Here is a 9,078-nt window from a genome sequence, read left to right on the forward strand (position 1 = left end):
CTGGCTGGGGAGGGAGCACCTTCCCAATCACATGATTATTTCAGTCATGAGTGCCTGGCCCATACCTTACCAGAGAGAGTCAGCTCTAAGGTATTTACAAGAACCTCTGGAAAAGAGCTTTCTTGCTGTTGGGGTTGCTGAACTGCAGACTTGCTGTTGACAATCCTTGTGACATACAAGAAAAGCCTTCCAAAGAATAAAAAAAAATCACAGAGAAAAGCAGATTCTCAAGATAGAAAGGGAGCAAGACAAAACTCCAAATTAATAACCATATTGTTGGTACACCTGGAAGCATCTTCCTTTCAGTTAGGTGAGCCAATAACATTCTTACCAGTTTCAGTCACTTGCTACCAAATGAGTCCTTAGTAATAACCTTCATACACGAATGGGCCCTGAAGGATCCCCTGTATAATAACAGATGTTTAGAAAGGTGATTTTACATCTTCAAGAAAATGAGAAGAAAAAATGATATGGAGATATTTTGTTTTAGAGCATTAACATATACAGTGCAGTTTAGAGATTATCTTTAAAGAGAATGTTAAAATTAAAAAAGATTGGTATTCAATATTTTGGCCTCAGAGTGACATTTACTCCCAGACCCTTGACCAAGAGGAGTTTCCAACCCCTTCAAACTGCAAAAGGTCTGGGAAACATAGGAGACCACAGACAATATTTCATGAGCATTCCTTTCTCTGCTACACTATCACATTATAGGTTTTCAGTAAATATTTTTATTGAATATATGAATGAATAAGTAAATGATTGCTCACAGCAAACTCTAAAAACTCTGCAATGACTCCTGATCTGTTTCTAGCCCCACCTCATCATAAGTGGAAGGAGAGTCTGGTTTCATCTAGACTTCTTCTAATCCTCCAGTCAACTGCTTAAGCTTCCATTTGGTGCTCATAATGTCCATGTCACACATGAGGAACTGACTCTACCAGAGTTTTGGTATTTACTTGGGAGGTTCTTAAATGACTGGGTTAGTTTTCTCATAATTTCCAATGAGTCATTACTCATTGGAAACAAACAAACAAAATTTCAGCTCCAGAATTTGCCAAGGACGTCCAGACCATGAAAAAAGCAAAGAATTGAGAAAATTATTTTCTCCAAGAAAATTCTTCTGTGTGAAAAATAGCAGCAATTATATCTAAAGGCCTAAGAGATAGGCAAAGACAGAGAGTAAACTTATTAAGGTCTATTCTCACAATGCACAGAGTCTAAAGTCCCAAAGAGGTCACTTAAGGATTGAAGCACAGGACAGTTCTTCTAATAACAGGTGCAAACACATGAAACTATCCTTCTCTACTTGTCTATACTAACTTGCCACATCTGGGTAAATGGTTTTCATCACCTCTGATTCCTTTGAAAAATGTTTTTTTTTAAATCCTCACCTGAGGATATGTTTATTGATTTCAGAGAGAGAAGAAGGGAGAGAGCAAGAGAGAACTATTGATGTGAGAGAGAAACATTAATCAGTTGCCTTCTGTATGCCCCCCAACCAGGGATCTGGTCTGCAACCTAGCTATGTGTCCTGACTGGTAATCAAACCTGAAACCTTTTGGTGTATGGGATGATGCTTCAACCAATTGAACCATCTGGCCAGGGTCATCACTTCTAATTCTTAATTTTCAAATTTGCATCCCTCAGTAAGCCAAGTAATTAACTGTGCCAACTTGTTGAGGAATGGATTGAAGGATAGGGAGTGAGAAAATAGAAAATTCTGAAACACATTGAAAGAAATAATCCAAATTCCTGTTCTAGACCTTTGTGGTTGCTTACCTCACCCATAGCACTTCATAGAGAGCTGGCCCCCAGAGCAGAGAATAAGCCCATCCAACTTAGCCAACAGACCCCAGACTGAAGAGACTCATTCATTGGGTGACCTTCACCTAATGAGATACTCTCTCCTAAAAAAATTGGTATTTAATAAAATAGGTGTCAGTTATCAAGAACAATTAATTTAAGTGAAATGCTTTGTTTTTCAACAATGTTAATTTAAATGAAATACTGTAGTTTATGGACCTTAATTATTTTTTTCCATTGTGTCCATGGAAGTCTTTTAAAATCCTTGGTCCCAGAGATAATTCAAGATCGTCGTCGTCGGCAGCCGTCCGTCTCGAGAGACGATGGCGTGATAATTCAAGAGATCTGTAAAGAATTGATCTGTCTTACTTTTGGCCAAGAGGGAGGTGTAGGTAGACACGCTGAGTCTCCCTCACAGCTAAGAAGGAACTACAACTACCTCAAAACTAGAGAAAACAACCAGAAGTTCCAGAAAATCAAACTGCATGGAGGTCCAACAGACAGAGAAATAAAGAAGAAATACTCAGCCAGACATGTGGGAGGGGTGGAGCTGGGGCAGAGAGGATGCCGTGTGGTAGTGGCTGCAGGACAGGGGCTGGGGCCTTGGTGGAAAGCACAGTCATACATTTTAAAAGTAGGGAGGGAAACCTTGGAAGTGATCCCAGCCCTAAACCAGACCACACAGCTCACGGTTCCAGCACCAGGAAAAATAAAGCCACATTGCTTCTGACTGTGAAAACCAGTTGGGGTTGGGGTGGAGGAAGAAACTGTCAGTCTCTCAACAGAGTCAGCTTGATTAGAGGGCCCTCAAAGTCCATGAATGTCTGCAAACCCACTCACTCTGGGAACCATCACCAGGACAACAGCTAGGGGGTTGCCAGTAGCATACGGGAAGTGAGAGAGGTGCCTGGAAAAAGGGTGAGTGCTGAACAAGCAGCATTGTTTCTTCTCTGACCCCTCCCCCACATACAGCACCACAATGTGGTGAAATGGGTCACTCCATACTGATGAATACCTAAAGCTCTGACCCTTAAAATGTAACAGGTGCCAACAGCTCTACCTAAGACAGAGGCAAACACAGGAGCCTGTCAAGTTGAGGAGACAGAGGAGTATGGACCAAAAAAAGGGGGGGGCATATCAAGGTTCCAGTGGGAGAACTGAGCGATGAGGAGATAGCCAACCTAACAGAAGCAGAGTTCAAAACGCTGGTGATAACGATGCTCACAGACTTGACAGACAAGATTAAGCATGATAAATGGATAAGGGAAGAAATGAAGGCTATGATAAGTGAAGTGAAGGAAAATCCACATGAAACCACTGGTGAAGGGAAGAAAACCAGGATTCAAATAAATGAATTGGAATGTAAAGAAGAAATAAATAGTCAATCTGTACAGAAGGAGGAAACAAGAATTGAAAAAAATGAGGAGAGGCTTAGGAACTTCAGGGACAATTTCAAATGCACCAATATCCAAATCGTAAGGGTACCAGAAGGAGAAGAGGAAGAAAAAAGATTGAAAACTTATGTGAAAAAATAATGAAGGAAAACTTCCCAAATTTGGTGGAGGAAATAGACATACAAGTCCAGGAAGCACAGAGAGTCCCAAACAAGCTAGACCCAAAGAGGACCACACCAAGACACATCATAATTAAAATGCTAAAGATTCAAGATAAAGAAAGAGGGAATCTTAAAAGCAGTAAAAAAAGAGAGTTACCTACAAAGGTGTTCCAATAAGACTATCAGCTGATTTCTCAAAAGAAACTTTTCAGGCAAGAAGGGACTGGCAAGAAGTATTCAATGTGATGGAAAGCAAGGACCTACAACCAATATTACTTTATCCAGCAAAGCCATCATTTAGAATGGAAGGGCAGAGGAAGTGCTTCCCAGACAAGGTAAAACTAAAGGAGTTCATAATCACCAAGCCATTATTATATGAATTGTTAAAGGACTTATTTAAGAAAAAAAAGATCAAAACTATGAACATTAAAATGACAATAAACTTGCAATTATCAACAACAGAACCTTAAAAAACAAAATGAAACAAAACTCAAAACCAACTAAGCAAACAACCAGAATAGGAATAGAATAATAGATATTGGGATCATTTGGAGGGTCATCAGCTGGGAGGGGAAGGAGGAGAAATGAGGAAATGGTGCAGGGATTAAGAAGGATAATTGGTAGGTACAAAACAGACAGGAGGATGTTAAGAATAGTACAAGAAAGGGTAAAGCCAAAGAACTTATATGCACAACCCATGGACATGGACTAAGGGGGTGGGATTGCTGGAGGGAAGGGGAGTGCTGGGTGGAGGGAAGCAAAGGGAAAAGAAATTGGGACAACTGTAACAGCATAATGAATAAAATATACTTAAAAAAAAAGAATTGATCCAACTTAAAAGTGCTCACCACAAGAAAAAAAATTGTAACTATATGAGATGATAGATGTTAACTAAACTTATTGTGCTAATCATTTCACAGTATATACATATATCAAATTATTATGTGTAAACCTTAAACTAATGCAACATTATATGTCAATTATATCTCAATAAAACCATGGATGGAGAAGAATCATTCTGAGATGTGCGTGTCTGGGATGGAAAAATTAAAAAATGAGAAAATATGAAAAAAATAGATGGTTTCAAAGTACGTAAGAATCACAGTTTAATGGAATAATAAGAGCTGAAAAGTTTCTGTAGGGTCCTGTGGCACAGCTTCCTGGTTATCCAATCTTGGTATTATAGAAGTGCCCTCCGTGTGAGCTGTGTGTACCCTCTTATCCTAGTTGAGTCTTTTTTTGTTTTCTTCTTTTTTAAAATTACATTTTCTTGATTATGCTATTACAGTTGTCCCAATTTTTCCCCCTTTGCCCCTTCTCCCCAGGCACCCCCCACTCCCACAGGCAATCCCCACACCATTCTAAAAAAAAAATGTATGCAAATGCTGTTAACCACTCATGTTTCTCTTTAGCATTCCCAGTAAATAGAGTTTCCTACAGGATTCCACACACTTAGAAACTATGTTGGCCTAATTTGAGCTTTATTTTCCAGTATTAGGGACATATGCCACCAAAATCATTGAGCTGTGGACCTCAAAGGAATAGTTTCCTTTACAGGCAGAGGAACCACATGATTACAGGATGTGAGGTGAAAAGGAAAGTGCATGTAGGGAATTCTGTGCATGGCTATATTAACTAGAGCATTGTGTGTAAGAAGTGGCATGGTCAGACGAAATGGAGATGAAAATGCTGAGTATAAATCCTGTGACACTGCCTCCTATTTGGGCCATTTTGGGGCAAGTTAACGAGTCTGGATAAGTTTCTTTATCTGTAAAACAGTGATAATGCCTATGCCACAGAAAATTTTAAAAGCAGTGCTAGGCACATATTAGAGTCCCCATGCACTCCTCCCAATGCTTTATCTTCTTTTTAGAAGATTTTTCCTGAGAAAGAAGCATGTGTCTACTGTACTGAAGAGCACAGAATAAGGGAAACTGGTAAATGCAAAACATCTAGCCCTTCCAATAAAACACAGAAAAGTAAATAAAAGACTAGATTTCTAAAAAGGCAAAGAGCTTTTATTATATTGACAAGATGTACTTAATAACTTTATAAGGCTGTTAAAAACTCTTTAGAAGTTATCACGAACACCCTTTCCTCACACAAGTGCATACACAGGCAGTTTCACTTCCCCCTATACTATGTTCCTAGACTTTGTGTGAAACAGATGTAAACCCTTTTCCACAGAGGAAAACTCTGTTTTATCATTGGGGTCTGGGTGCTAACCAAAGAGTCAGTGGCCTATCAATTATCAGTAGGACTGGTGAATAATTGGTCATGAACCAGATATTCAACAATCTCTTGTGATAGGACATATTCTGTAAATGTTTTAAACAAAGAAATGTTTTACATTATACTTGTAGAGCAAGAGACTTCAGAGGTTATCTAGTCTATAGGTAACAAACTCAAATGCCTTCAGGGCCAAACTTAAACATGGGGTCTGGGGCAACTGGAGAAGGCACAGCCCTGATGCAGACATTCAAATCACTGCCAGCCTCTGGATCTAACCTCACGGATTCATTTCTCATCTAAAGAAACTGAGGAGATTCAGGTGTAGGCGACTCTTAGAGGCTACAAACCAAATGTATTAATCGAGCCAAGGAGAGCAGAAAAACCAAAACCACTCCAGGTATTTTAAGAAGAAAAAAATTTTTTTTTCAGGGGAGAGCATGAACACAGTCCCCCACTACCACAAATCATGCAGCCAAGTTTCCCACATTTGGGGAAATCGCAGGGGTCAGCACATCCAGAGTGCAATGAATAAGCCTTGCCCTGGGAAAACCACCTTCGTGATCATGGTATCTTCCCTGCCAGGTAAGTATGCAGCACAAAAAGATTTTATACCAGGAATTAAGTGAACTGATGATGAAAGGGCTAGAAGTACAGGGTCTAGGCTTGGCCTCCAGGAATGATTTCTAGAATACTAGTAACTGAATAACCAAAAGCTGTACTATTTTGTACAACCAGGTGGTCCCAGAGGGACTGTGGAGTTTTCAAGAATGCCACTTGTAGCTGTGACCCTGAGAAGCTGGGATTTGGAGGCTGCCTGGACAGAGAGCACAGAATATGTTCACCATCTCCCTCACCTGCCTTTTGATAGCTAGAGCTCGTGATTCAACACAACAATGCAAAGCCTGGCTGTCACCAGTGCTAGAAGTCCTTGTCAACACCCACAATTCTGGAGACGACACCAGCATCTCCTGGACCTTCCTTGCCAACAGAAAACAGCCAAAAGTAGCAGGGAGCTGACTTCTGCCTCACCCCTGCCTTCAAAATCTCAGGCAAGTCATCTTTTTGCCTGACCCTAATTTTACATCCAGAACGCTAGCTGGAAGGGAGTACGGGAAATGTTTTCAGCTTTCCAGTTTCTCCAGTACAAGAAGGCACACTAGAAGCAGGAAGGAATGGATGTCAGTGTCAAACTTCCACACCCAGCACAGCAACTTTTAGTGTAGGCCCCAGGAGTCAGACCTACATTACTGATGTTTCCCCACTTATTCTACAACGCTGTCTATGGAAATCCTAAAAAATAAAAATAAATAAAAATAATAAAGGGCCAAAACCTTAGTCAATAGGGTTATAATTCTAAAGATCTTAATAGGCCAGAAAATGTATTATGTGAATACGTCACTTTGCTCATATCATTAGTATAGCATGATTACACTACCTAATGCTTTTTTAGGCGTGGTGTGAGCCTTTGGATTTTGAACTACTAAAAGGCAGAAACTGTCTTTGATTCATATTTGTGTCTCCTGTCTCCATGCTTGCCTGGCCCAGAGAAGACCCTCAGGTATTCGCTGAATTGAAATATTTCACTCTTGATTTGGAGAGAAGCAGTAAGCCAGAATTTCATAAGTACTGTGTAGCAGCAATAATGTCAAGTGGAGGCCTATTGAAGAGGAGTGCGGAGAAGCAGTTTTAGACTTTCAATGAAAACAGAGGATGACCTGGGTAAGAAAGCCCTCTATCTGGGTGATGTCAGGAAACAGTGCCTTTCTGCTATTAATTTTTAAGGCCACAAATCTTACCCAAGTCCAGAGAGATGACAAGGATGAGATAAGCTGATGCCTGGTATTAAGTTTAAGAAAGACTTGTAAGCGCTTTGAGCAAGCAGGTGGTTGGTTCTATTTTCCAGTCAGTAGGATCTGACAGTTCTTGGCACCTCCGGGTTGTAACCTAGCCCACGGCAGCAGCACCCTCTGGTTCATTTCAGAACGAAAACAAAACCAAGAGAAACCCAGCCCAACGACAACACAACAGAAACAGCTGGGGGCTCGCTCCTGGATGACGCCTGTTCTTTGTACCCCTCGTGTTCTCCAGGGACACTCACCTCGCGGGCTCTGGCGCAGGCACCCGGCTCTGCCCGGCGGCTAGATGGGCTAAAAAGCTCTGCCAGGGAGCCACGTCCAGCTGCGGCGCGCTGGGCCACCGGGTCGCTCATCGCCGCAGGCGGAGCGCGAGGCAGTAATTATTGCAGCCGATCGCCACGGGTGTCTGCGGCCCCGCCTTTTCCGCAAGTGCAGGGCGGCCTCGCCGTGGGAGACAGGGCCCGCGAAGCAGGAGCCAACGCCGGGCAAACCTGGTCTGGGGTCCCCTGCGCACCTCTGTGGGTTTTGGAGCAAGGGGGAGCGGAAGCAGGGGTTGCCCGGCGGACCACCGGGGGATCTCTGTGCAGGACCTCCAAGCGCCCCGTGGGTGTTTCAGTCCTTTGTTCCCGCAGGGCTGCCTCGCCAGCCCCTGGTGCTCCTAGGAAAGGTCGCCCTTGGAGCGCAGAGCCAGGCATGGAGTGTCGCCCGAAGACGCGCAGCGCTGCCTCTGCAGGAGCCAGGAGTGAAGGCCGGACAGCCATGGCGGGTTTATAGTTCCCTACATCAAACTCTACTTTGGATGTACCTTTTAGCTGTACTTTGTAAAAGAGTCTTCTTTGCGATGGGAAGACCAAGATTCTTCTGCTGACCTATTAAGCGGGATGAAAGACTTGTTCTTCCCTCTTTAGGGCTGCTGGAACATGTGCCCTTTTTATTGTTTTAGGTTTTTACCTTTCCATCAGCACTTTGATTCTTTTTTCCCTTACAACTACCTTCCATTTCCCTGTCTTCCTTTCCTCTGTACTTTGCCCCTCCAATGAAGTGGGTGCATATGCGCACATGTCCCCTTTGGCGTAATTTTCATTTCCATCTGAAATAAAAAGTTTCTTACCTGTTTTTCACTCCTTTAAGCAAGTGCCAATTGTAATCACCTCTTTTCAGGCAAGAGGGACAAGTCAAATAAATGCCTCCTCCAGACAGAAACCACTCATTCTTGTCTCTCAGGTACTCCTTTGTGGAAAAAATGGATGAACCTGTGCTCTGCCCAATAAGCTTTTTCAGAGCATCTAAAATGATTATTTTCCTAAACTGAACCCTTCCTCTTCTAAAGCTTGCTAAAGTTTCTAGTAACATCCAGCTTCCTTTTACCGCAGGAATGAAACACATTTTTCCATTTCTTTCATTCATATGATCTTCATTGATATATCACCTGATTTGATTAGCATGACTTTGAAGAACTTTGAACTACTGGGCTAGATTTTATTTTGCTTTTATTGTTCACAATGTTTTATAGTTTATAGTTAGCTCTGAGAGAACTATGAGGGAACATTTGTTAAAATTAGAATGCATTTTGTAGAATCATCACGTTTTTATTTAGAATACATTTGTTCATAACTATATGTATAGATG

General features: G+C 41.8%; 1 protein-coding gene and 1 non-coding gene across 2 annotated transcripts in view; both read right to left on the bottom strand.

The window, feature by feature from the left end:
- The window catches only part of SLC9B2 (solute carrier family 9 member B2), a 49,522-nt gene extending 41,710 nt beyond the window's left edge, over window positions 1-7,812 (bottom strand). The window contains exon 1 of the mRNA XM_090266363.1: window positions 7,692-7,812. The gene's annotated coding sequence lies outside the window, so the exon portion shown is untranslated. The remainder of the gene's footprint in view (window positions 1-7,691) is intronic.
- Window positions 6,020-6,183, bottom strand: LOC150019379 (U1 spliceosomal RNA). The gene has a single exon (XR_016509457.1). It is a non-coding gene; the product is annotated as a U1 spliceosomal RNA (small nuclear RNA).
- Window positions 7,813-9,078: the final 1,266 nt, after the last annotated feature.

This window comes from Furipterus horrens, unplaced genomic scaffold, assembly GCF_987537825.1.
Source record: "Furipterus horrens unplaced genomic scaffold, mFurHor1.1.pri manual_scaffold_2, whole genome shotgun sequence".
NCBI classification, from domain to species: Eukaryota; Metazoa; Chordata; class Mammalia; order Chiroptera; family Furipteridae; genus Furipterus; species Furipterus horrens.